At 41.2% G+C, this 26,440-nt stretch overlaps 1 protein-coding gene across 14 annotated transcripts in view; it reads left to right on the top strand.

Annotated features, from left to right (window-relative positions):
- Positions 1-26,440, top strand: part of fam110b (family with sequence similarity 110 member B) — a 155,576-nt gene that overhangs the window by 103,026 nt on the left and 26,110 nt on the right. For 5 of the 14 annotated variants that reach the window (XM_059645925.1, XM_059645924.1, XM_059645914.1 and 2 more), the window contains exons 3-4: positions 295-443; positions 1,240-1,314. The exons of 8 other annotated variants lie outside the window; for them this stretch is intronic. The gene's annotated coding sequence lies outside the window, so the exon portion shown is untranslated. The remainder of the gene's footprint in view (positions 1-294; positions 444-1,239; positions 1,315-26,440) is intronic. One more of the 14 variants, XM_059645919.1, reaches the window with a different exon arrangement.

Raw genomic sequence — 26,440 nt, 5'->3', positions numbered from 1 at the left:
AATATAATTTAATGCAACTGCTGAAATGAACTGCCTGCCATTTTGAAATGGAAGCCTCCTGATGTTCAGGCTCTAGCACCTGAAAATCATGCTGTTGGATGAAATTTCCTTCCTATTTTAAATTATCTACCCCTGATAAACAGAAGGTAGAAAATTAGGTTGAGAAGCTTCTGGAAGGACATTACAGGCAAACATATGTTTGTTCTCCACACCTGGTTCTTCTAAATACAGTAGTAGCTGAAGTATTGTCTAACATTACTAAACCTTTCCCCTATGTTTGTGCCTTGTCCTTAGGACAAAAAGACAGATACCATAAAGAGACAACTTACCGTGAACTGAAACCTGTTCCCTCTAAGGCTGTCACAAGATTAAAAATGATTCATCAACCATGGCGTCAACCTTTTGAAATTATGTTGAATGCTTACAACTCTCCTGTCCTGAAGGTAGGAAATGGCACTACATCAAGCCATTGGATTGAACTCGAACAAAGAAAATCTTGGAAGATGCTCAAATGACCAATTTGACTGCACACAAGTAAAACTGAAAATTAACCCTAACAAAATGGACTCCTGGGGTTTTAAGTACTCTTTAATAAGGATACACTGTGTGATAATAAATCAAACTTGGGTGTGAAGTTACCTTTCTTAGGCTTCATATTTTAATGTTGTTGCTGATGATAAAAATCGTCAATGTGCCCTATAAAATTCAGATCCTGCAGGCAGAACACAGGTTTTTGGGAGCTTTTCCCATATTTATCAAATGAAGCCACTGGGTAATGATGACATATTGTAATGGATAGAAACAGAAGTCCATTTGACTTTTTTTAATCAATGTTGCCTACACTGATCTGTACTTTCTTCCTGTACTCTTTTACATATGTTTTCAAGTAATTATCCAGTGCCATTTTAAAAGTTGAAATCAATTTAACATTGATCACTATTAGTGGCACAACATTCCATATTCCAGTATCCCTTTCGATAAAGAAGTATCTGAATCTTTCTCTCTGACGATCTTCACTTTTTCTTGATTATGGTTTCTTGTCTTTGCCTTACATTCTATGGAATTGGTGTATGTACACTTTCTCTGTCTTTGCCTTTTGTCATTTCAAGCAGTATCAGATCACCCCTCAGTGTTTGCTGTTATAAATTAGCCCTGTACTTAGTACATATACTTCGTATCGTATGTCACAGCTGTCAGTTGTGAATTAATTGTTGTAAATTTGGATTGCATTTTCTTCAGGGATATAACATCACTTCTGCATTGAAGAATACATGCTGCACCTAAGTGTTCCACATCCTGCTTTTTAAAACTAAGGTAATCCTGTTGTCCAAATATTTTCCAATTCTTTGACAATATTCTGGTCTCCCTGCTGTAGGAAGGATGTTGTCAATTCTTGAGAGGGTTCAGAAAGGATTTACAAGGATATTGCCAGGGTTGAAGGGTTTGAGCTATAGGGTGGGGCTGAGGGGTGACTTCATAAAAGTTTAAAATCATGAGGGGCATGGATAGGGTAATTAACCAAGATCTTTTCCCTGGGTTAGGGAAATCCAAAACTAGAGGGCATAAGTTTAAGATGAGAAGGGAAAGATATAAAGGGGCAACTTTTTTTCCACACAGAGGGTGGTGTGTGTATGGATTAAGCTGCCAGGGGAAGTGGTGGAGGCTGGTACAATTACAACATTTTAAAAGGAATCTGGATGGGTATATGTTTAGAGGGATATGGGCCAAATGCTGGGAAATCGGTCTAGATTAATTTAGGATATCTGGTCAGAATGGATAAGTTGGACTGAAGGGTCTGTTTCTGTGTTGTATAGCTCTTTGATTCTATGATATAGTGAAATTAACGCCCAGAGCCATGCGTCCTAAGTGAGTACAAAAAGAGACATCACCTTTTATTTTAGCTCATTTTAGAAATGCGTGAGATAAATTACAATGAAATCCCTTTTAATCAGGGTTTGTAAAGTAATCGATGGTAAAGATCACGTGCACTAAATATTCTTTAATAAGTCAGGCTAGTGGAAGGTACATTCAAATAAGTGAGAAGTAAATTTATAAAATGTTACTGTGAAAAGCACATGAATGTTTTAAGTCACTCAGAGATAGCAAGAGCTACTGATGCTGGAGTCAGAGTCAATACAGTGTGGAGCTGGAGGAACGTGGCAGGTCAGGCAGCATCAGAGGTGCAGGAAAGTCACTGTTTTGGGCCTAGGCCCTTCTTCAGGCCTGGTGAAGGGTCTCGGCCTGAAACGTCAACTCTCTCACTCCTCTGATGCTGCATGACCTGCCACGTTCCTCCAGCTTCACACTGTATTGATAAAAATATTTTACTTTGTTCGTAATTGGGATTTGGGCACTTGGAGTCAATAAGGACAATTAAAAGTCAACTGTTTTTCCATAAGTCTGGTGTCAGATGTAGGCCAGACAAGGTAAGAATGGCAGATTTCCTACCCTAAAGGACACCAGTAGACCAGATGAGTTAGTAGTTACATAGTTACCATTAACCCAGCTTTTTAATTCCTTTTTTTTTAAGTTGAATTCACACATCATCTGTCACGATGGGATTCAAACCCACAACCTCAGAACTGGGATTCTGGATTAATAGTCCAGTGATATCACTACTACCCTACCATCTTTCCTGAAATGCTCCACAATGCCAGAGTAATGTAACAGAAACCAAAACACTGAATCCAACTGAATGCTAAAATGTGTCAGGATGAACAGAATCACCTCTTCCTGCATTTCATTTTGTAAGTCATTCAGTGAACGTGTAGAATTAGTAAATCCTGTTTCAGTGTGGTTCAGGAGTGTCATTCTTTTTGTAATTGGATGTTAAATTTGTTAACCTAGTTGTATGTTGAAGCTCAGTTTTGATTTTCTATTCATATTGTCAATTGTGAGGAGCATTTGAAGGAATGTTCTAACTGACTGCTAGATGGCACACTGGGTAGCATTCAATTATAAATTCTAAAGCCAGAAAGGAATTAGGAAGCCATTTATAGTCTACAATATTAACAGTAATATCTAATAGCCCTAGAGCCCGTTGACTGTTACCTAAGTGGATAGTGAAAATGTAACATCAGTGGGGACCTAATGTCTGTGATGCGTTATGAGAAATAACTTCAGAATTTGGTGTGGGCTGAGGTTATTTCTGGAAACATTTTCTCATGTTTTAATTTTATATTGTCAGATTTTGACGTAACCACCAGCAGCATTAAGTTTTAAGGAGCCCCTTTAATTGAAACCGCCTGGCAGCGGCTGTTTTCTGACAATAACTGAGAGTGAGTGAGTGTTAATTATTTGAGTGGAAAGCTGACTTAGCATTTAAAACTTGGGTGCGCTGTAGACACTTCGACAGGCTTTACTATCGTGTAAAGTGACGAGGATTGAATATGACTATGTATAAATGGACCGCAGAATTTTGCAGAGCTAAGAAGAGGTGTGTGTACTGCTTTGTAAAATGAATTTTCAGATTCCAGAAACAGTTGGGTGTTCGTAGCTTTAAGAGGTAAACAGGTTGGTGTATTAACATTTCCACATTTTAGATGTGGACAGTACCTTGAACTACTGTTGGCTGCATAGGCATTGTATTACCATAAGACATAGGAGTGGAAGTAAGGCCGTTTGGCCCATCAAGTCCACTCCGCCATTTAAATCATGGCTGATGGGCATTTCAACTCCACTTCCCTGCACTCTCCCCATAGCCCTTGATTCCTTCTGAGATCAATCTCTGCCTTGAAGGCATCCAAGGTCCCGGCTTCCACTGCACTCCGTGGCAATGAATTCCACAAGCCCACCACTCTCTGGCTGAAGAAATGTCATCTCATTTCCATTTTAAATTTACCCCCTCTAATTTTAAGGCTGTGCCCACGGGTCCTAGTCTCCCCGCCTAACGGAAACAACTTCCCCGCGTCCACCCCTTCTAAACCATACATTATCTTGGAAGTTGCTATTAGATCTCCCCTCAACCTTCTAATCTCTAATGAGTACAATCCCAATTACATTTATAGTTTAACCATTTATACTACTTGGCTTAACTGCAGAGAAGCGGTGAAGGATGTTTTTATACTTGAAATCTAATTATCTAAGTAAAAGTGACACCTGTCAGTGTCCACCATGCTGTTAGTATCGCTCAGTATCGTAAACCAACCATCCAACCAACTAAGCTGTCCGACTCCCCCACAATGCAGTTAATACAGAGTTAGATTTTTGATCTAGGAGGAAATCAATGGTGACGAGGGTAGGCGAGAAAATGGAAGTTAAGGTCTTAATCGGATCAGCCATGATCTTATCCAGTGGTAAAATAGGCTCAAGGGGCTGAATGGCCTATACTGTCTGAGATAATTTAGTTTGAGTGAGTGTGGTGATGGAGTTTTAGTCATGGAAATGTTTTCCAAAGCTGGGTTTGTTTATAGAGCAGCTTTATAATACATTCATTCCTGTAATATTCTTCCATAGAAGTAACTACAATTAAACAAAACCTAAAGAAGTGCAGATGCTGCAACTCAGGAAAAAAAAACAAATTGCTGTAAAAATTCAGCAACCCTGGCCGCATTTGTGAAGAAACATTGGAGTTAACGTTTCAGATCCAGTGACCTCAGTGAGTTCTGAGGAAGGGTCAGTGGACCTGAAACATTAACTCCTATTTCTCTCCACAGATGCTGCCAGGCCCGCTGAGCTTTTCCAACAATTTCTGTCTGTGTAACTGTAATTAATACTAGGAAGATGCAATTAGTTTTAGATTTTCAGATTTAATCTTTATTTATTTCTGCTACGTGAATATGATTGGATTCACTGAATTAGATACTAAATAGAACTATTTAAATCAAATTTAAAGCAAGAGTACATTTCCTGAAAGTTGCTTTTTTTAATGCTTTTGTTGCACCAAGTTTAATGCTTCAAGGCAAAGTAACTTAAAGTAATACTGGATTGCTTTCCCCGCCTTCAATGTCGAAATGTGTCCATTGCGCATCCACGTTCTACTCAAAATTTACAGAAATGAAACCTGTTTTATAGCCTAACATATACATACTTCCTTCACACTTCTGCTACGAACAAAATCTATTCTGAGTTAAAGTTTTCTTTTCCTTATGAAGAGTATTTGTAAATATCATGGAATGGACAAACTGGAGGGTCTGAACAGTGATTCAACAGTCATGTCAAGTCTTACAAAGGAACACTAATTAGCCAGGTCACTTATTGAAAGACAAATGCTTCTGTGAAATTCTATCCTAGTCTGACTTTGACCTCAGAAAAGGATGAGAATTGGAAAAATCAAAATAAAGAAAATAAATCAATTTACAAAGGGGTAAAAAGAAATTCGAGCTTTTCTTTGGCGGGGTGGGGGGAAGAAACATTTTTTCCAGTATCTCCTGTCCTGGTTTGGAGAGTTTTGATGGGGAACAGTACCACTCTGCAGACAGCAAGATCTGACATCTGGGTTGAGTTAAATTGTTTTGACTTCGTTATTTTCAGGCCCTGATCTCGTTGTCATTCCCTCGCTCTGTGCTCCAATCTCATCTCTGGTAACACAGCCCCAGTTGCAGAATTGATATTATGCTTGATCTTGGGACGACCTCAAATTTGTACCATCCTTTGTGTTTGCTTTTTCCCTCCTCCCTGACATCACTTGGCTTAACCCCTGGCTCAGTTTATCAGCTATTGAAGCCCTTCTAGCTTCAAACATTCCAACATACTCCTAGCTAGTCTCCCGCGTTCTACCCTCAAACTGGAAGTCACCAGAACTCTGACCCTATTCTAACCTGCAGCAAATCCCATTCCACAAAAAAAAACTCTCGGATCACTGACCTGCACTGGCTCCTAGTCAAACAACATCTTGATTCTAAAACTCCGGTTCTTGTTTGCAAATCCTTTCTTAGCCTGGTCTCTCCTCACTTGGTAATTTCCTTTTATAACAGTTGTATATTGCCTAATTGCAATACTAAGAGATCAGCCAAGGAATTAGTTTTCGATGAAACTCTGGGGGCCCAGTAGAAAATCATACATTAAATCCAAGTTTATACATAAAATGATACTGAAAAATTGGAGCACCAATTTGTGTTAGCATTTTAAAAAATTTCAAACAGGAGCGATAATTTTGATTCTTCAGTAAATGCAAAACTCCACAGAAGTCTTAGCTTTGACATCTGAAGGTGAGAATTTAAGACTGATTTACTGAACTATACAGCAAATAAATACTAAAAAAACAAGAAGAATTTGGAAAAGTTTCATTTAATAATTGGAGTTTTGTAATAATGGAAATTTGAATTCTGTTGTAGAGCACATATCAAGAAGGGGAATTTACCTGCAGCATGGCTGAATTTTGTGGCGAGCCATGACCGAAATGTTGATGTCAGAGCTGACCCATTCTCCTGGTAATTGAAGTGAGAAACACTGCTCCCAGGGGCCAATGACGAGACTTGTGACCCTTTCTTGGGAGGACGTTCTACCCAAGAGAGCTGCCAGTCCACCCAATTGCTTGTAGCTTTGTAGTCCCAGAGGCATTAGATGAGTGTTATACCTGCTTCTGGGAGAACATACGGGTGACTGTGGGACTTTGTTTAAGAAGTAAAGGGAGAGCGGTAAACAGTATTGGAGCCACCCAATGTGCCTCTGAAGGCTTTAGTTTCCTCCATCGCCTGACAGTAGCTGATGCTCGCTGCGTACTTTGCATGTTATGGTCTGTCCTGTCACAGGTACAATCCTAGCGGCAGGAAAGGACTCTTACATGGTTATCAATTGAAGTTGTAAGTGACTCAATGGGCCTTAACTCCACCCCATGACTCTCCTCTGTCCCTTGTAAAACTTCAGATGGGACAGCAGGCAGACTCTTCCCCATATCCGAGCCTGAGCCCTGAATTCATGGCAGGGGAGAGTGAAAAACCCTGGCCCGTAAAATCAACTAGTGATTTCATGCCTGTTGATTTTGTTACCTTATTGGTTTGAGATTGCATTGTGTATGTAAAATCGATTTGGCTTTAAATTGACTGTTCTCCCCTAATCCAGGCTGCTTGTTCTGGTTTAGCTTCTGTATGTTACAGCCTTTCCCCACACCCTTTCCAGACTAACAGGAAACCAACAATTCACAGGCATTTAAACAGGCTGGAAACAAGCCATTTAACATGTCAGCCTAAAAATAAGCAGTTTATGGAGCAAACAGTGAAATGGATTAGTTGGCACTAATTGAGTAAATAGTTGAAAGTATGTCCACTTGTAAGAGCAGTGTATCAGCCATTCAAATACCATGGCTTACAACAATCTCCAAGGATTGCTAGCCCTCCCACTTCAGGAAAACATCAGGCTATGAACATTGAACACCCACTGTCCTGTACCTACTCTCTCAGACTGCACACACTGCAGAGAAGTCTCTGGCTCCATGACATCATCCCTTGCTGCTGCAGGCCACTGTTTCGGGGTGCCCAGAAACAGAACCCGCAGAGTGCTGACAGGCTTCGTGGAAAGGAATTGGCAGTAATTGGAGACTGAACAGGGAGAGGATTGGTTATTAGAATATCTAGGATCAGGAAGGGACAAAAGTATCGTTAGAATGAAGTTTGTGGAATTGAAGACAAGTTGGAAAGTGACTGGGACTGAGGACAGTGGGGAGAGAGTAAACTGGGGATTTGGAGTTTAAAGAGGGATTTGGGGTTGAGCAGAGGAGGAAAGGAGGTACAAGGTTGACAACTAGTGATTGCTCGAACACTAGCAACAACAGCAGACTAATAGACACAATAGCACATGGAGGAGACCATTCAGCCCATTTTGGAGCCTGTTCTCTCTAGGCTAATCCAGTTGTTTCTATTCTCTCACTCTATCCATGTAGCCCTGCGAGTTTATTTCTTTCAAATTACTTGCACCTTCTGTCATGAAGGACAGTATAAAATAGCCCGTTTGATTCATCGGTCAGAGATAGTAGGAACTGCCGATGCTGGAGAATCTGAGATAACACAATGTGAAGCTGGATGAACACAGCGGGCCAAACAGCATCAGAGGAGCAGGAACGTTGATGTTTTGGGTCGAGACCCTTCATCAGAGATCATTTCTGAAGAAGGGCCTCGACCCGAAACATCAACGTTCCTGCTCCTCTGATGTTGCTTGCCCTGCTGATTCACCTGCCACCTCTTTTTAAATTATTTCCAGTTTCACTTTGTAGGACCAACATTCACTTCAATGATTTTTGTTCTGAAATATTTGCAGAAACTCTCCCCTGCTTTTATATTTCTGGTTAGCTTTCTCTTGTTTTTTTTTGTTCTCCTTTATTTCTCAGTCAGACATTGGCGTTTTTTGTCTTTTTTCCACTTTTCTGTTTTGCCATCTGTCTTTGTACTGCAATATGATTTTTTCTTGAAACTATTTCTAACATTTCTAGTTAACTATGGGTTTTTTTTTAAAACTCACAAATATTTCTTGCCTGAATTCTGAAATATTCCCTTACATTTTTGCCAATGCATCTTGGTTAACCCAGCCTTTGAACTAAATATACCATTTCACTTTAGCCAGCTGTGATTTCCTGCCGTCATAGCTGTCCTTGTATAAGTTCTTTTTTGAAATGAAATGTCGAGGACTTGCCTCTTCTGAAATGGAATGTAAAATTCAATGATATTATGGCCCCTCCTCTCTAGGGGCACCGATACTAAGATTGTTAGTTAACTCTAACTTGTACAATACGAGGTCTAGTACAGCCTGCTCTCTGGTCAACATCAGCATGCGCTGTTCCGAGAAACAATTTCAAATATCTGTATGAATTCTTCATCTAGGATACCCTTCCTCTTCAGATTTTTGTAGGCTATGTGTGGATTGAAATCTCGCATAATGACGATTGTGCCTTTCTGACAAACTCCCATTATTTCTTCTTCTTTGACCCACTGTTACATATGGTTACTGTTAGGGGCCTGTACACTACTCCGTACAACTGACTTCTTGCCTTTATCATTTCTCATCTGTTCCCATTTCTACATCCTGGTTTCCTGAATTCAAGTCAACACTCCCAATGGTGCCAGTTACATCATGAGCTAACAGATCCATCTCATCACCTTTCCTGTCCGTCCCAAATTAAATTTATACAAAACTCTTTGGACTACAGCATCTATTGATGGTATTGGCCTGTGCTTCCTATTGTGAAACTCAAAAACAGATTTACTCAAAAGAGAGCTTCCCAGTGGAGAATTGTCATCTTCGCACGCCATCTGAATCCATGCTATACTATCAGCTTATAATACTACTGTATAAGGCAGATCATGTGTTACTATTTATTTTAGTTAACGTGGTGGTCATCCTTTCAAACATAAGCACATGGGGCTGTAGGTTTTCTTTAACCACACAACAGATGCTTATTACACAAAAAACAAAAACAAATCTAACCATGTATATGCAAACTCAGTTAGAAGTATTTTAAAACAACGAGCAAAATGAAGTTTCAACCTATTTTCCAACACTGTCACATCACAGCATATCAAACCTAGAGAAATGGCACCTCTGCATCGAATGTTTAGTCAGGAGCCACATGAAACCAGGTTGTAGTCCAGCAGGTTTATTTGAAATCACAAGCTTTCGGAGCGTGGCCCCTTTGTGAGGGAGAAGCACACAGAAACAGAATTTATGGGCAGAGAGATCAACAGATCACACAAATGGTGTAAGGGGAGTGTTGGATAATAAGTCCCAGCAGGTGATCCGAAGTGTTAGACAGTGGGAGTAGTGTGTGACCAGCTGAATAGCGAGCAAAAGGATGACCTATAAAACAATTAAATGAAGCAAAGTGATAATTACAAAATAAGTAAAAATAAGGTGGAGCTAGAGACAACCAAATCCCTGAAATGACATGATAAGTACAAGGGTCGCATGCCAAGAGTTTAACCAAAGTTGTACTAATCCAAAACTGTACTCACTAATTAAGATACAGAGATCGTGACAATTTATCAAGGCAATGGTATCAAAACAGGACAATAAGGAAGATTTTACAGCTAAAGAGCAGTATGGTGGGGTTACATTTAGCACAAGATGAATCCAAGATCACGGTTGAGGCTTTCTGCATTGCACAAAACTTGGCTATCAGTTTCTGCACAGCGATTCTGCATTGTGTATCTTGAAGTTCTCCTTGGAATGACGTTTATCTGAAGATCTGATGCCGAATATCCTTCACCGCTGAAGTGCTCCCCTGCTGGGAGGGAGCATTCCTGTCTGGCAGTTGTTGCATGGTGTTCATTCATCCGCTGTCGCAGCATCTGCATGGTCTCACCGATGTACCGTGCCTCGGGGCATCCTTGTCTGCAGCGAATGAGATAAATGTTGGCCAAATCACGTGTATCTGCCGTACACATGGTGGGTGGTGTTCCCAAGTGTGATGGTAGTGTCCATGTCGAAGATCTGACATATCTTGCAGAGGTTGCCATGACAAGGTTACATGGCGTTGTGATTGAAATTGTCCTGAAGGCTGCGTAGTTTGCCGTGAACAATAGTTTGTTTTAACATTTGGCGGTTGTTTGAAGGCAAGAAATGGGGGTGTAGGGATGAAGTTGGTGAGATGCTCCTTGTCATCGTTGACTGTCGAAGGCTGTGAAGAGCACAGCATCGTTTCCCTGCTCCAAGGAAGTACTGGACAACAAAGGGCACCCTATCTGTTTTCTAAGGAGGTCATTGCGGTTTTTCGCTACGGTACGTTGAAACCGGTGATCGATGAGTTGAGCATCATATTCCATTCTTATGAGGTGTCCTTCAAACTGTTTAGGCATCTGTTGCGGTCCTCTTCATCTGACCAGATTTGGTGCATGCACAGGGCTTGTCTGTGGGGAATTTTTTTTTATATGTCTAGGGTGGAAGCTGGAGAAGTGCAGCATTGTGAGGTTATCCATGGACTTGTAGTAGCGTGAGGTGTCTGTCCTTGATGGAGATGCGTGTGGCCAAGAATGAGACTGATCCTGAAGAGTCCATGGTAGGTTTGATGTTGGGATGAAACTTGTTGATTCTGCTGTATAGTTGTTTCAGTGATTCCTCACCATGAGTGCAAGGGAAGAAAATGTTGTCAACGCATCTGGTGTAAAGCATTGGTCGGAGGTCCTGTGCAGCAAAGAAGTCATCTTTGAACTTGTGCGTGAAAATGTTATCATATTGGGAAGCAAATTGTTGTCTTTGTATGTCTTCAGATGGCAGTAGAAGTCTCTCACATGAGAAGTACCTAGGATGAGAGTGCAAAGGAAACCGTGAAGAACTGGATCAAAAGTCTTGATCATTCAGTTGAGTTCATGGGTGTTCCCTTTGGTTGGATTGGCAGGAAGTTGTCTGTAGTGCTCCTGGTTGTTTAGTTGTCGATATACTTCCTTGCAGTAGCCTGTTCTGTTCTGTATGACAATGGCTCCTACTTTATGTGCTGGTTTAATGACAATGTTGTGATTGGTCTTGAGAGCACAGATGGTGTGTTGCGGTTGGGTGACATTCTATGCTACCTTGTCAGTGCAGCTGATGAATGGGGCAGTAAATGCATCTCCTGATGGCTTGAGCTTGACAGCAAGACAAATCACAACATTGTCATCAAACCAGACAAAAGGAGGAGCCATCATCATACAGAATAGAACGGACTGCTGCAAGGAAGCATACTAACAACTTTTCTTCCTTTGCACTCGCAGCAAGGAATCACTAAAACAACTACATAACGATATCAACAGGTTTCATCCCACCATCAGACTTGCATCTCCATCAAGGATGGACAGCTCAATACCTCACTTTACCACAAGCATACAGATATCCTCGTGATGCTGCACTTCTCTAGCTTCCATCCTAAACATGTTTAAAGAAGCCATCCCCAACGGACGAGCCTCGTGTGTATACAGAATCTGTTCAGATGAAGAGGAATGTGATTAGTAAGTTTGCAGATGACACTAAAGTCGACAGCATCGTAGACAGTGAGGACGCATCAGGCATTCGCATTGCTGGCTGAAGGTGCAGTGAGGTGAGAAATAAGTCAAGTTATATATTATTAGGTTTATCCTAAAGGCATTATTACTGTAAAGTGCAAGTTGATGTTTTTGAGTATTGTTCAAATTGTACTATCATGTTCACTGGGACAAGGTCACCCCAGCAGTAGGGACTTCAATGCAAACCTTTGCATGGAATTTATCTTTTGTTGGCATGAATATGTTCTGTTTCAATCAGCAATGCTCTTTATTTAACATCCAAGAATGCTGTTTCATTTTATTGCAGTCATATTCCATTGTCTTTCACACCATAAAGGTAAATACAATAAATACAAGAACACAATGGGTGGAACCTGTATTTCAAAAAGGTCACTGTCAATTCTAAGTTAACATTTGCTTAATGCTTATTCTGTGCACATGGTTTTCCTTAGTTTATGGAAAATAATCTGTTTAAAGCTTTTAAAAAAAAGTAGAGAAACGATTCCTATCAAAGTGTGCTGCTAACATTGGCAAGGACTTACAACATTGTTGAATTTGCTGTAGTGGCTGACTCAGTTTTGCACGTAGGAATGTGACTACAAAACAAAATTACACATTTCCAAGATATGTTTCTTGGGAGACTAGAGTTTGGCAATATTGGTTCTGTCAAACTGATGCATTATTTCCACTCCTTTTAAGTAAGATCCAAAGCTCGAAATATTTGCAGCTGCTCCTTTTCTGATGAAACCAACTTTTATTTCACTTTTCTAATACCCCTCGATGCGCGTAAATTGTTTTTCACATTTTCCAGATAAATTCATTTCAGCAAATTAGGACATAGAAAAAATGCAGCACAGGAACAGGTCCTTCAGTCCACTGTGTCTCTACCAACCATGATGCCATTCTGAACTAATCCTATTTGCCCGCTCGCGGCCCATGCCCCCATTCCCTGTCTATTTTTGTGTCTGCATAATTGTTGCTATTGTATCTGCTTCCACCACCTGTTTGACAGTGTGTTCCGTTCCAAGAAAAAGCTGTTCGTGAATCTGTTGGTATATGTTTAAGATTTTGTATCTTCTGCCTGACAGAAGAGATTGGAAAAAGATTATAATTGGGGTGGGAGAGATCTTTGATGTTGGCTGTCTTTCCACGGCAACAAGAAGTACAGACGGAGTCCGTGGTTGCTATACGTGATTGTCTGGGCGGTGTTCACAACTCTCTGCAGTTCCTTACAGCACTGGGCAGAACAGTTGCCGTACCAAGCTGTGATGCATCCAGACAGAATGCTTTCTATGGTGCAGTTATAAAAGTTGGCCAGGGCCCTTATGGACACGTTGAATATCCTTAGCCTCCTGAGGAAGAAGAGTCATTGGGCATTTTTGTGCCGCCTTGGCTATCGCGTCAACATGGGTGGTCCAGGACAGATTGTTGGTGATCATAACTCCTAGGATCTTGACACACTCGACCATCTCTACCTCAGCACATTGGGGGGTGTGTGTGTGTGTGGCAGCATGACTCTTCCTTGCCTCCTGAAGCCAATGATCAGTTCTTTAGTTATCCTGACATTGAGCAAGAAATTGCCATCTTTGCTTCACGTCACTAAGTGCTCTATCTCCTCCCTGTACTCTGTCTCATCATTGTTTGATATTTGGCCTACAACGGTGGTGCCATCAGTGAACATGCAGATGGAGTTTGGACAAAATTTAGCCGCACAGTCAAAGTGTACAGGGAGTACAGTAGGGGCCTAAGAATGCATCCTTGCAGGGCACTGGCGTTGAGGATTATCATGGAGGAGGTGCTGCTGTCTACCTTCACTGATTACACTCTTTGGGTCAGGAGGTTGAAGATCCAGTTGCGGAGCAGAGACCGAGGTCTCAGAGTTCGGAGATTAGTTTGGTTGGGATTATAGGCAGATTGAAGGTGGATAAGTAGTTAATAAGTAGAAGTCTGACATAAATATTGATACTATCCAGATATTTCAGGGATGAGTCTAGATCTAGGGAAATGACTTCTGCCACAGACCTCTGCCAGTAGGCAGGCTGGGAGACTAGAGTTGATGTGAGCCGTGACTAACCTCTCGGAGCACTTCATAATTTTGGAGGTCAGCGCCACCAGGCAGTAGTTATTGAGGCACAATACATGTGTTTTCTTTGGTTCCAGGATGATGGTGGTCTTCTTGAAGCAGGATTGCAACAAGACAAGTTTAAAGATATCAGCAAATACTCCCACCAGCTTGTCCGCACAGCCATGGATGAAACTAAAATCTGCAACATGAATTGCCAACTTCTTTACTCGATGATCCATCGCATGAAGACAAGAATGCTATATGCATTCTTTATCGTCTTTTCCACCTGTGTTGCCACTTGCAGAGAGCAATGGACTTGCACCTCTCGACCCTCTGTAGGGTCCTGCCATTTACTGTATACTTTCCTATTGCATTAGATCTCCAGAAATGCAGCATCTCACACTTGTCCCGATTAAACTCTGTTCCAGTTCTGTGTCCTATTTTCCAACTGAACTATATCCTGCTGTTTCCTTTGACAGCCTTCCTCACTATCCACTACTCCATCAGTTTTTGTGTTGTCTGCGAACATACTAATCAGACCCCCAACATTTCAACCTAACCAGTGCTCAACACTGCTGCCTCAGCGCCACAGCCTCGGACGACTGTGTTTGTGGAGTTTGCAAGTTCCCCCTGTATCTGCATGGGTTTCCTCCAGGTGCTCCGGTTTCCTCCCACAGTCCAAACATGTGCAAGTCGGGTGGATTGGGCGTGCTAAATTGCCCACAGTGTCTAGGAATGTGCAGGCTAGGTGGATCAGCCATGGGAAATGTGAGGTTACAGGGATTGGTTGGAGATTTGAGTCTGGGTGGGATGCTCTTCAAAGGGTCAGTGCAGACTCAATGCCTCAAATGGCCTGAATCTGTACTGTATAGATTCTGAGTTCCTGGGTCTCTGGATAAACAGCCCAGCACCAATATCACTAGACCATCATCTCATCACATTAAATTTTAACGAATTTAACTAATATTTAACTGGGTTAGCAGTTTGATGACGATTTGATGTAGTTGTCAGATTTGGTAAAATGAATATTTTTGCAAAAATGGAAACAACCTCCTTATATCCATGCCACTGGCATATTACTTCCACAAGTTACTTCGCTATACTCGCACAATGCATTCTGAGTTATCTAACTGTTATCCACCTTTCTCAAGTAGGAGCGTCCAAATATCAAGAGTTTAAATTATATGTTCCACTGGGCATCCCTTCACACATTCATAAAAATACACCTAATATGGACAGTTTGCAAATATGAGTTATGACTGTGACAAACAGCCCCAGGTAACAGATGTATGATTTGCTTTTGCTTGTACCATAGCTGAGATTGCACTAACCACTAGCTGAAAAGATTTTTGTTCTTCTTTTAAATCAAATTAGTGATAGAAGGCTATCAGCATTCATGCAGCAGTCTATGAATCAGATGTAGTTCTATTCTTAAACTTAACACACTTCATGCCAATAAGATATTTTAATGTGGGAGCAGCAATGCGAGATAAAGGTTCTGTTTGTTTTCATTTTGAAGCCTGTCCAGATTAGTTTTTCCACAACACGTGATCAGAGTATTCTGATTTGACCCCAGGGAGACACTTTCACTTCTGCATGTCTTTCAGAAGGCATCTTCATCTTAATCTACAGAGACACTGCCTGCTCAATACATCTGCACAAAACCAACTTTCTGAATGTTAACTGCTTAATAATTTTATCAGTTTTCCATAATGTATACATACATGACATATGCAAAGTTTTAAAACCTGGTAGCACTGATATTAATTATTCATTCTAGCTGAAATTTGATAACCTCTGCTCCTCTGCTTAGCAGGTTGTGATCAGTTATTCAAGTACTTTTTTAAGATCAGTTCCAATGCATTCCTTCCTAAAGTTTGTCCTGTTTGTGCATAAAGGGGAACAAAACAAGTATACATACACGGCATTGCCACCGATATGCATGCAATTAGTTTATGGGTTTGTTTAAATTTTGTGTATTGCGTTTTCTGTTCAAATTGATAAAACCACAAATACTTATTCTGTGTGATTCTTCCCTTAGTTTATTGAACAGCCTGAAAAATTTGCCCAACAGCTTACAGCGTTTTAAATAATGATTTGTTTACTATTGGGGAAATAAACGCCTTGCATTTAATACAGCACCTTACATGTCCTCAAGGTGCATCAGAGCAATTTTTGCCAATTTAGAAGTGTCATCATGTTGTATTCTAGGGTAACACAGCAACAAATCTGTATGCAGCATATGAGAAATGATGGGGGTCCAGCCTCTCAGTCTTCCTGACGTCAGATGAAATCACTTGCTACATTTTTTAAAACTGGTTGAACAAGTTGATTCTGGAAAGGTAAAGTGCGCCGCAGATGCCTGTAAGGCCAGAGATGCAGAGTGATTGCAGCAATTGCCTTGTTCGCAGAGCTGGCATTGGCTTTGAAACTTTTGAACCACATGTCATGGCTGTGGCAAACGCCTGGCCACAGCTGCTGGCACTATTTGTGTCAATCATCAGCCTGCATTTCTCACTGAGCAAGATGTTGGGACTCTCCAGTTCTCTCTTGACAATATCCTTGTATCAGAGTGTTGGGTGACTTGCTGGTCCCTTGGCCTGGACCACCACCTGTGAACAAGATCACAAGAAAATGAGGTAGGAGTAGGAATAGACACCATTCATCAAGTTTGTTCCATTCAATGTGATCATGACTAAATTTGATCTTCAACTTGATTTTTTTGCCTGCTCCCGCAAACCTAAAAGACCAAAAATCTCTGTCTTGACCAATGCAGTAACTGCAACCCTCTGGTAAATTCCAAAAATCCACAAATCTAAGTGAAGAAATTTCTCTATACCTTAGCCCGGAATGATTGACTGGCTACCTGAAACAGCGCCTCCATGTTTTGTAGATTTCAGTCAGATCACCTCTGATTCTACTTGATTTCAGGACGGATAGTTAAGTCAAGTCAAACCTTCTTCATAAGTTAACCTTCTTATTTTGTTGACTAATCTAGTGAACCTTTTGTCTATTGCCTCCAATGCACAGGACTGCAAGACTCTTCAATCTTGGTCATATGACCGAACCAGGAAAGCATCCTGTCCTGATTTAGCACTAGCATACTTGGAATATTTTCCCTCAAATTGCTTCGTTGGTGATTGTGTCCTTCCAGGAGCTGCCATGGCTGTATTGCATACACTGATGATGGACACTATTATATTGTGTGTCTTAGTAGTTGTATCTTGCCCAGGTTTTGCAGCTACAGCAATATTCTTGAGATAAAGTCAATTAAATAAGCATCTTGGGTCTTTTTCCCCTTTTTTTTAACAACTTTTCCCATTTCTGTATTGAAGCCAATAACTTTATTCATTTTGAACATTGATGAAATAGTATGTTGAGAACCTGGTACTTTACTTTGTCTTATATAGTGTAGAGAATCGACAAGCTGGGATGAGTAGATTGAGGGGCAGCAAGAACTTGTGAAGAGTAGGAGCATAGGGAGGAAGGAGCTACGATGAAAGTAAGTGACAAGTGTGAGAAGTGACAAGAGATGGCAAATAGAAGTCAGTGAGATGAGAGACTGCAGAGAAAGTAGCAAACAGTTGAAGATGGAGAGAGTTTGGCACATGTAACAAAAGTCATGAAGCAGTTGCAGGCATGGAATAATAGATGGAAACAGAAAAGGCTTCAAATTAAAGTGGCTCAGTGGCTAGCACTGCAGTCTCACAGCACCATGGACCTGGGTTCGATTCCAGCCTCGGGCGACTGTGCGGAGTTTGCATGTTCTCCCCGTATCTGTGTGGGTTTCCTCCCACAGTCCAAAGATGTGCCGGCTAGGTGAATTGGCCATGATAAATTGCCTGTAGTGTTCAGGGGTGTGTGGGTTGTAGGGGGATGGGTAGGATGCTTCAAGGGGCGATGTGGACTTGTTGGGCCGAAGAGCCTGTTTCCACACCTTAGGGAATCTAATCTAAATATTTGAACTTGATTGTTTGATCTGCTTTTATGAAATTCTTTAGTATTTGAATAGAAGTGCTAGTTTATTAAAATGACAGAAAGACCAGTGAGTGGTAAAGCGTGAGATTTGTTGTGGAATACAGGTCAAGGTAATGAACAGGCATATGCTAAGGTGAACAGACAACAGAAAAAAATGATAGTATACAAATCAAATACTGTTCATTGGAATAGACAGCGATATATCAGTGTTATGCTTAAAAATGACAAGCAGAAATATTTTACTTGGTATTCAGTATAAATTGAATAAAAATGCTAAATTAGTGTCAGCCACATAATCTACTATCTCAATAGATTTATTAGATCATTGCTTTGCGCAAGGAAAAGGGTAACCATTAGAAACCAGACTCGAGCTCCTGGAAATCTGAGGAACAGTGCCATAGAAGATCCATCATTGTAAGCTATGTCTCCAATTCTTTTGTAATAATCAATATTCACGCATTCAATAAAGCTCTTTCTACAGAAATCTGTCACTGGCTTGAAACACTTTCTCTGAGTGAACCATCACAAAATAATTCAATTTTACATGACTTTCCCCAGATATTTAGTTGCTTGATTATTTTTAGAAATGAAAATGATTTGACATGGTATTACTAATATTTTGCATTACAAAGATCCTTTGTAGTTTTCCTTTTAATTTTGTTTTATTGAATTGTTGAATAAATGAATCTCTACAGCAAATGCAGATAATTAAAAAGGCAGAATATCATATCAGCACCAATTTGGCCTTGAAGTTGCATTAATTCATTGTAAAAGACTAGCACTTCTTTTCAAATGCCAAAGAATTTCATAAAAGCAGATCAAACAATCAAGTTCTAATATTTAATTTGATGCCTTTTATGCTTCCACAGTTCTACTTAGGTTGAGTTATTTTTAACATCCTGAGTACACATGTTACATGAATATTCAGTATGGTTGAGTTGAAAAACTAAGCACAAATTGTGACATTTACCTTTGTGTTTTATGCAATTTGTTTGAGTGCAAAGAAATCATTACAATGTACCCTGTAGCCCCACTAGTTGATAAGATTATTTGACTTGCGATTAAATTCTTCACATAGTTTAAGTCTTGTTTTGTACCTTTTGGAAGAAGGATGTAATTATATAGTTAGAACATAGAATATAGAACAGTACAGCACAGAACAGGCCCTTCATCCCACAACGTTGTGCCGACCATTGATCCTCATGTATGCACCCTCAAATTTCTGTGACCATATGCGTGTCCAGCAGTTCTTAAATGACCCCAATGACCTTGCTTCCACAACTGCTGCTGGCAATGCATTCCATGCTCTCTCAACTCTCTGTGTAAAGAACCCACCTCTGACATCCCCTCTATACTTTCCACCAGCCAGCTTAAAACTATGACCCCTCGTGCTAGCCATTTCTGCCCTGGGAAATAGTCTCTGGCTATCAACTCTATCTATGCCTCTCATTATCTTGTATACCTCAATTAGGTCCCCTCTCCTCCTCCTTTTCTCCAATGAAAAGAGACCGAGCTCAGTCAACCTCTCTTCATAAGATAAGCCGTCCAGTCCAGGCAGCATCCTGGTAAACCTCCTCTGAACCCTCTCCAAAGCATCCACATCTTTCCTATAATAGGGCGACCAGAACTGGACGCAGTATTCCAAGTGCGGTCTAACCAAAGTTTTATAGAGCTGCAACAAGATCTCACGACTCTTAAACTCAATCCCCCTGTTAATGAAAGCCAAAACACCATATGCTTTCTTAACAACCCTGTCCACTTGGGTGGCCATTTTAAGGGATCTATGTATCTGCACACCAAGATCCCTCTGTTCCTCCACACTGCCAAGAATCCTATCCTTAATCCTGTACTCAGCTTTCAAATTCGACCTTCCAAAATGCATCACCTTGCATTTATCCAGGTTGAACTCCATCTGCCACCTCCCAGCCCATCTCTGCATCCTGTCAATGTCCCGCTGCAGCCTACAACAGCCCTCTATACTGTCAACGACACCTCTGACCTTTGTGTCGTCTGCAAACTTGCTGACCCATCCTTCAATCCCCTCATCCAAGTCATTAATAAATAGTTCTGTGCCATTCCCTATTTCCCCAACATCCATTAGTTATTTGTCTCAAGAGTTCTGTGCAAGACATTTGCTAATTAGTTGGGAGCATTCCTAAAAACAGTCCATACTAAATAGGCAGCAATATTTATTTTGCTTGATCACATGACTATTAATTGTCAACCGATGTGTGAGCTGAGATGACCAAGCAAATTTATTCTGTATTGGCATTAACCACATGGTCTTATGAAGGACTCCTAATAAAATGTTGAATGCTTATCCCAATGCCTTGTTTGATTACCACAGTCTGTCCTACTTAGCATACTACAACAGTACTTGTGTTATTTCTTAAGGTCTTTATTCAGGATTGTCTGTCTCTGTTGTTTGTCCTTAATTGTTCTTGAGAGCATGGCAGAATGTGTGGTCCGTGTTGTGAGGGATATGTCCTTGATGTTGATTTTTTTTTAAAAAGTTCCAGCATTTTGAACCAATTGACAGTGAAGAAACAACAAAAGAGTTCCAAGTCAGGATTTTGTTCTCCATATACTTGCAAAGTTGAAACAACTAAATTATACTAAATGTCACTGTTTTTTAATTCATCGAAATAGCATAGTAAATCTCTTAAGAGATACTAGACAATCCTAAATTACATGGTTGTTAAAGGTAGAGACTAACAGCAGCACTACGTGTTAACGAACATCTCTGCGAGACTTCAGAGTTAGCCCTTTCAGACGAACTGCCTTATGTAACAGCATGTGTATTGAAGGGAAAACAAAAGGTATGGCCCAAATCCAATTCTGTGGATGTCTGTCTTCTTTGAAAGTAATGAATTTAATTCAGAGACCACAAGACCATAAGATATAGGAGCGGAATTAGACCAGGAGACCCATCAAGTCTGTTCTGCCTTTTAGCTCCTTACGAGTGGAAACATCATCTCCACATCCACTCAATCCAGGCCTCTCAGTATTCTTGAGTGATAATGGGAACTGCAGATGCTGGAGAATCCAAGATAATAAAATGTGAGGCTGGATGAACACAGCAGACCCAGCAGCATCCCAGGAGCACAGTATTCTTGTCAGTTTCAGTCAGATCCCCCTCATCCTTCTGAAGTTCATTGACTACAGACCAAGAGTCCTCAACTGGTTTTCACACAAAAAGCCCATCATCCCCATGATTATTCTTGTAGACCCCCTCCAAAGCCAGCACATCCTTCCCTAGATATGGTGACCAAAACTGCTCACAATATTACCAAGATAATAAAGTGTGGAGCTGGATGAACACAGCAAGCCAAGCAGCATGTCAGGAGCACAAAAGCTGACGTTTCGGGCCTAGACCCTTCATCGGAGAGCCTTCTGCAGTTACAGCAGTACATCTCTGATCTTGTTTTCTAGCCTTCTTGAAATTAGTGCTAATATTGCATTTGCCTTCCTAACAGCCAAATGAGCCTACATGTTAACCTTCAGAGAATGCTGAGCTAGCCCTTTTGTCCTTTGTCCATTTGAAAGCCTTTTGAAAGCCTTTGTGCATTTAGAAAATAGTCTATGCCTCCATTCATCCTACAAATGTGCATAACTTCACACTTGCCCACCTGGTATTCCAACTGTCACTTTTTTTGTCCACTCTCCTAGACTGTCCAAGTCCTTTTGTAGCCTCCCTGCTTCCTCGACACTACCTATCCCTCCAACTATCTTTGCGTCACCTGCAGACATAGGAACAATGCCTTCAGTTCCTTTGTCGAGATCGTTAATGTATGACGTGAATAGCCGTGGACTCTTGCGGAACTCTACTAGTCACCATCTGTCATCCTGGAAAAGACCCCTTTATCCCAGCCTTTTGCCAGTCAGCCAATCCACAAACCATGCCAGTACCTTGCCCCTAACACCATGATCTCTTATCTTTGGCATCTTCCTGTGTGGCACCTTGTAAAAGACTCTCTGGAAATATTATGTGGACACCAGGTTTTTTTTTTGAAACAGATGGATTTTAGGGTAGTATTTCTCCCTTGTCAGCCAGCTGAACTCCTAACGTATTAATCCTGTCACAGAGGAGACCGATTTGCAGCATCGGGCTGCACCCATGGCACAGATGCCCTGATTCACGTTCAGCTGAGTGGGTGCAGTTAATGAACATCTGCACTGACTAATGATGAGTAACGTCCTTCTTACTTTTGATTGTCAATCAACCAATTGATTTTCACTTCAGAAAACCAGACTTTCCAAGTGGAGATATCATTGTTATTTTTGATCCTTGCCTGGGGAAGGTTATCAGTATTTAACAATAAATCATAAAAAAAATTGATTCTGAAATATTGTGACGTACATGAAGTACATCTCCTAAGATACATGTAAGAATCATGGAGTCATAGGGATGTACAGCATGGAAGAGAGCCTTCAATCCAACTCATCCGTGCCAACCAGATATCCCAAATTAGTCTAGCCCCATTTGCCAGCATTTGGCTCATATTCCTCTAGCCCTTCCTATTCATACACCCATGCAGATGTCTTTTAAATATTGTATTTGTACCAGCCTCCACCACTTCCTCTCGCAACTCATTCCATACACGCGCCATCCTCTGCATCAAAAAAGTTGCACCTTAGGTCCCTTTTAAATCTTCCCTCTCTCACCTTAGACCTCTGCCTTCTCATTTTGGAATCCCTGCCCTGGGGAAAAGACCTTAGCTATTCACCCTGTCCATGCCTCGAATGATTTTATAAGTCTCTTTAAGGTCACCCACCCCCAGCTTCTGATGTTCAAGGGAACATAGTCTCCGTGTATTCAGCCTCTTCTGTTAGCTGAAACCCTCCATCTTTGGCAACGTCCTTGTAAATCCTTTTTTGAATCTTCTCAAGTTTCATACCATCCTTCCTATTGCAGGGAGACCAGAATTGCAAGCAGTATTCCAAAAGTGGCCTAACCAATGATCTAACAAATGATCTAACAATGATCTAACCAATGATTACCTCACATTTTATTATCTTGGAATCTCCAGCATCTGCAGTTCCCATTATCTCTAACCAATGATCTGTACAGCCACAACATGGCCTCCCAACTCTGCTAAGCAATGCACTGACTAGTAAAAGCGGGCATACGGAACACTGTCTTCACTATCCTGTTTACCTGCAGTAGAGATAGGGATAGGGATTTGAAAAGGCTAGGGCCAATTAGGGATAGCCAAAATGGCTTTGTGTGTGGAAAGTCATTTCTCACTAACTTGATTGAGTATTTTGAAGAAGTTACAAAGAGGATTGAAGAAGGCAGAGCGGTGGACGTGATCCGTATGGACTTTAGTAAGGCGGTTGAGAAGATTCCTTGTGGTAGACTGATTAGCAAGGTTAGATCATGTGGAATGCAGGGCAAACTAGCCATTTGGATACAGAGCTAGCTTGAAGGTATGAAACAGGGTGGTAGTGGAGTGTTGCTTTTCAGACTGGAGAGCTGTCCAGTGGTGTGCCGCAAGGATTGGTGCTGGGTCTACTGATTTTTGTCATTTATAGAAAAGATTTGGATGTGAACATAGGAGGTATGGTTAGCAAGTTTTCAGATGACACCAAAATTGGAGATGTGGTGGACAGTGAAGAAGGTTACCTCAGAGCACTATGTGATCTTGATCAGATGGGCCGAGGAGTGGCAGATAGAGTTTAATTTTGTTAAATGCGCGGGGCTGCATTTTGGAACGGCAAATCAGGGCAGGACTTACCCAGTTAATGGGGAGTCCTGGGGAGTGTTGCTGAACGAAGAGACCTTGGAATGCAGGTTCATTGTTCCTTACAGTTACTAACAAGCAACAACTTGCATGTATTATGGTTAGTACCTTGTCACATAGATTTTCCCTAAAGTGCTTTGTAGCCAATGAACTACAATTGAAATATAGTGATGGTTTTTGTATAAGCAACACTCCCACCACCACTCAAAAAAAACTGAACCCCATCCAGAACAAAGCAACCCATCCACTGCTGTCAATATTCACTCCCTTCACTGTTCAACCCTGATTAACCGAGAAACAACAGGAGTAAGTGAAGATTGGAGAAAACAGAACATTGGGTCCGTAGTGGTAGGGGAATCAGTTGTAAAGAGAACAGGCAGGTATTTCTGAGGCTGCAGACAAGGCTCCGGGATGGTGTGTTACCTCCTGGTGCCAGGATCAAGCAAATTATTGAATGGTTCCTGGACATTCTGAAAGAGAGGGGGTGAAGAGACAGGTCATAGTCTGTTCTAGTACTAATGACATAAGTCAGAAAAGGGATGAGGTCCTGTAAATAGAATTAAGGGAGCTAGGAAGTAGATTAAAGAACAGGCCCAAAAAGTGGTAATCCCTGGCTTACTTTCAGTGCCGCATGAGTGACTTATAGAAATAGGTTAGTCTGGATGAATTTGTGGCTGGAGAAATGGGGCAGGATGGAGGGCTTTAGATTTCTGGGACATTGCCTCCGAAAGCAACCCCAATGGGACCTGTACCAGGAGGCCTGCCATTACTATTGTTAACCACTAACAGTTTCCATTAACAGCTATTCACCGTTCTGATCAGATCGTTATCAACTCCTTTGTCTAATTGCTGTTCTCTCAGTTGGGGTTCTATTGCCACTTATCATTTCCTCCTTGCCCCCCCACTTCACCACCCTATCTTTTGCACATAAACCAACATTTTTCTACCTACCATCAGTTCTGAGGAAGCATCGCTCGAAACATTAACTCTGATCTCTCTCCAGAGATGGCGCCATTGCTTTTCCACCAATTTCAGTTTTTGACTAAGATTTAATAAAGAACAGTCAGTGTGGTTTTCAGGGGACGTCATTTCTGACTAACTTATTTGAATTGTTTGAAGAGATAACCAGGCATGAGTAATACTTTTGATGTAGCCTACTTGGACCTCAGCAAGGCATTTGATAAGGTCACTCATGGGAGACTGACTGCAAAGTTAAAAGCCCATGCAATCCAAGGGAATTTGTCAAATTGGATCTAGAATTGGCTAAGTGACAGGAAGCAGAGGATGATGGTCTTGGGGTACATCTTCCGAACTGAAAAGTCTGCATCCACTCGGATCTCTCAGTGCTGAGGACCTTGCTGCTTGTGGTTGATGTGAATCAGTCAGACTTGAATGTTGAAGGGCTGATCAGTAATTTCAGAGATAGCCCAAAAATTGGTGGGGTCGTAAAAAGTGAGGAGGACTGCCTGAGGCAATGAGAGGTTATAGACAGCTGATCAGATGGACTGATCAGTAGCAAGTGGAATTCGATCTGGATAACTGTGAGGTGATGCACTTGGGTAAGACAAACAAGGCAAGGGAAAACGTAATGAATGGTAGGACCCTGGGAAGCTCCAATGATCGGAGGGACTTGGAGTGTATGTCCACCAGTCCCTTAAGGTTTCAAGGCAGGTGTATAATGTGGTTAAGAAAGCATATAATATATTTGTCTTTATTAGAGTTTAAGTGCAGGGAGGTGATGTTGGATCTGTATAAAATGTTGGTTAGGCCACAGCCAGAGTGTTGTGAGCAGTTTGGAGTCCACCTTTATTGAAGGGATGTTATAGCACTAGAGAGAGTGCAGAGGATGATTTACCAGTATGCTGCCTGGACTGAAGAGTTTCAGTTATAAAGAGAGACACGACAGACTGGTGTTGTTTTCTTTAGAGCAGAGAAGATTGAGAGGAAATGTACAAAATTATGAGGGACATCAGGTAGATAGGAAGAAACTTTTCCCTGATGTAGGGACCATTGACCAGGGTCAGGGACGTAGGTTTAAGGTATTGGGCAGAAGCGTCAGAGGAGATGTGAGGAAAACTTTTTTTTCATTGAGAGTGGCAGGAATCTGGAACTCACTGCCTGTATGTGTTGGAGGCAGAAACAAACTACACATATGCATGGTTTTGTTTGAAAGGACTCCTCCAATCAGACCAGCAGAAGAGGAAAGTGGAGAGGAATTGTCTTTGAGTGGAGAAGCAGTGTAGCAAGTGTGCCATTTCACCTGACTGTTGAGTTGCTGTCTCTAGAATGAACAGATATAAAGTGCCGAATAAAACTGTAATTCCTCTGTGCTGCAGCTTTCTGCAGTCTTTCTCCATTCCAATCATGTTTGTCTTATCTATTCATCCTGGCACAGTGCATAACCTCACACTCCCCCCCTCCCCCCCCCCCCACCCCCATATTATATTCCATCTATCAAGGCTTAGCCTACTTACTTAACCTATCCGTATCTCTCTATGGACTCTATTGTCCTCACCACTTGTCTTCCCACCTATTTTTTTCACCATCTGCCAATTTGACAAAGGTATGTTCACTTCCCTTATTCAAGTCATTAATATGAATTGTAAATAATTGTGGCCCAGCACTGATCCCTATTCCACTCCATTTATTGCATGCCATCACCCTGAAAGTACCCCCTTTGTCCTAACGCTTTCATGTATTGGTTAGGCAATCCTCTATCCATGCTGTTCTACTACTTCCAACAATATAGGCTCTTTTTTTTAAGGAGCTTA

The sequence above is a fragment of the Stegostoma tigrinum genome, chromosome 5 (genome assembly GCF_030684315.1).
Source record: "Stegostoma tigrinum isolate sSteTig4 chromosome 5, sSteTig4.hap1, whole genome shotgun sequence".
Taxonomy (NCBI): Eukaryota; Metazoa; Chordata; class Chondrichthyes; order Orectolobiformes; family Stegostomatidae; genus Stegostoma; species Stegostoma tigrinum.
This window is presented reverse-complemented; position numbering and strand designations above follow the sequence as displayed.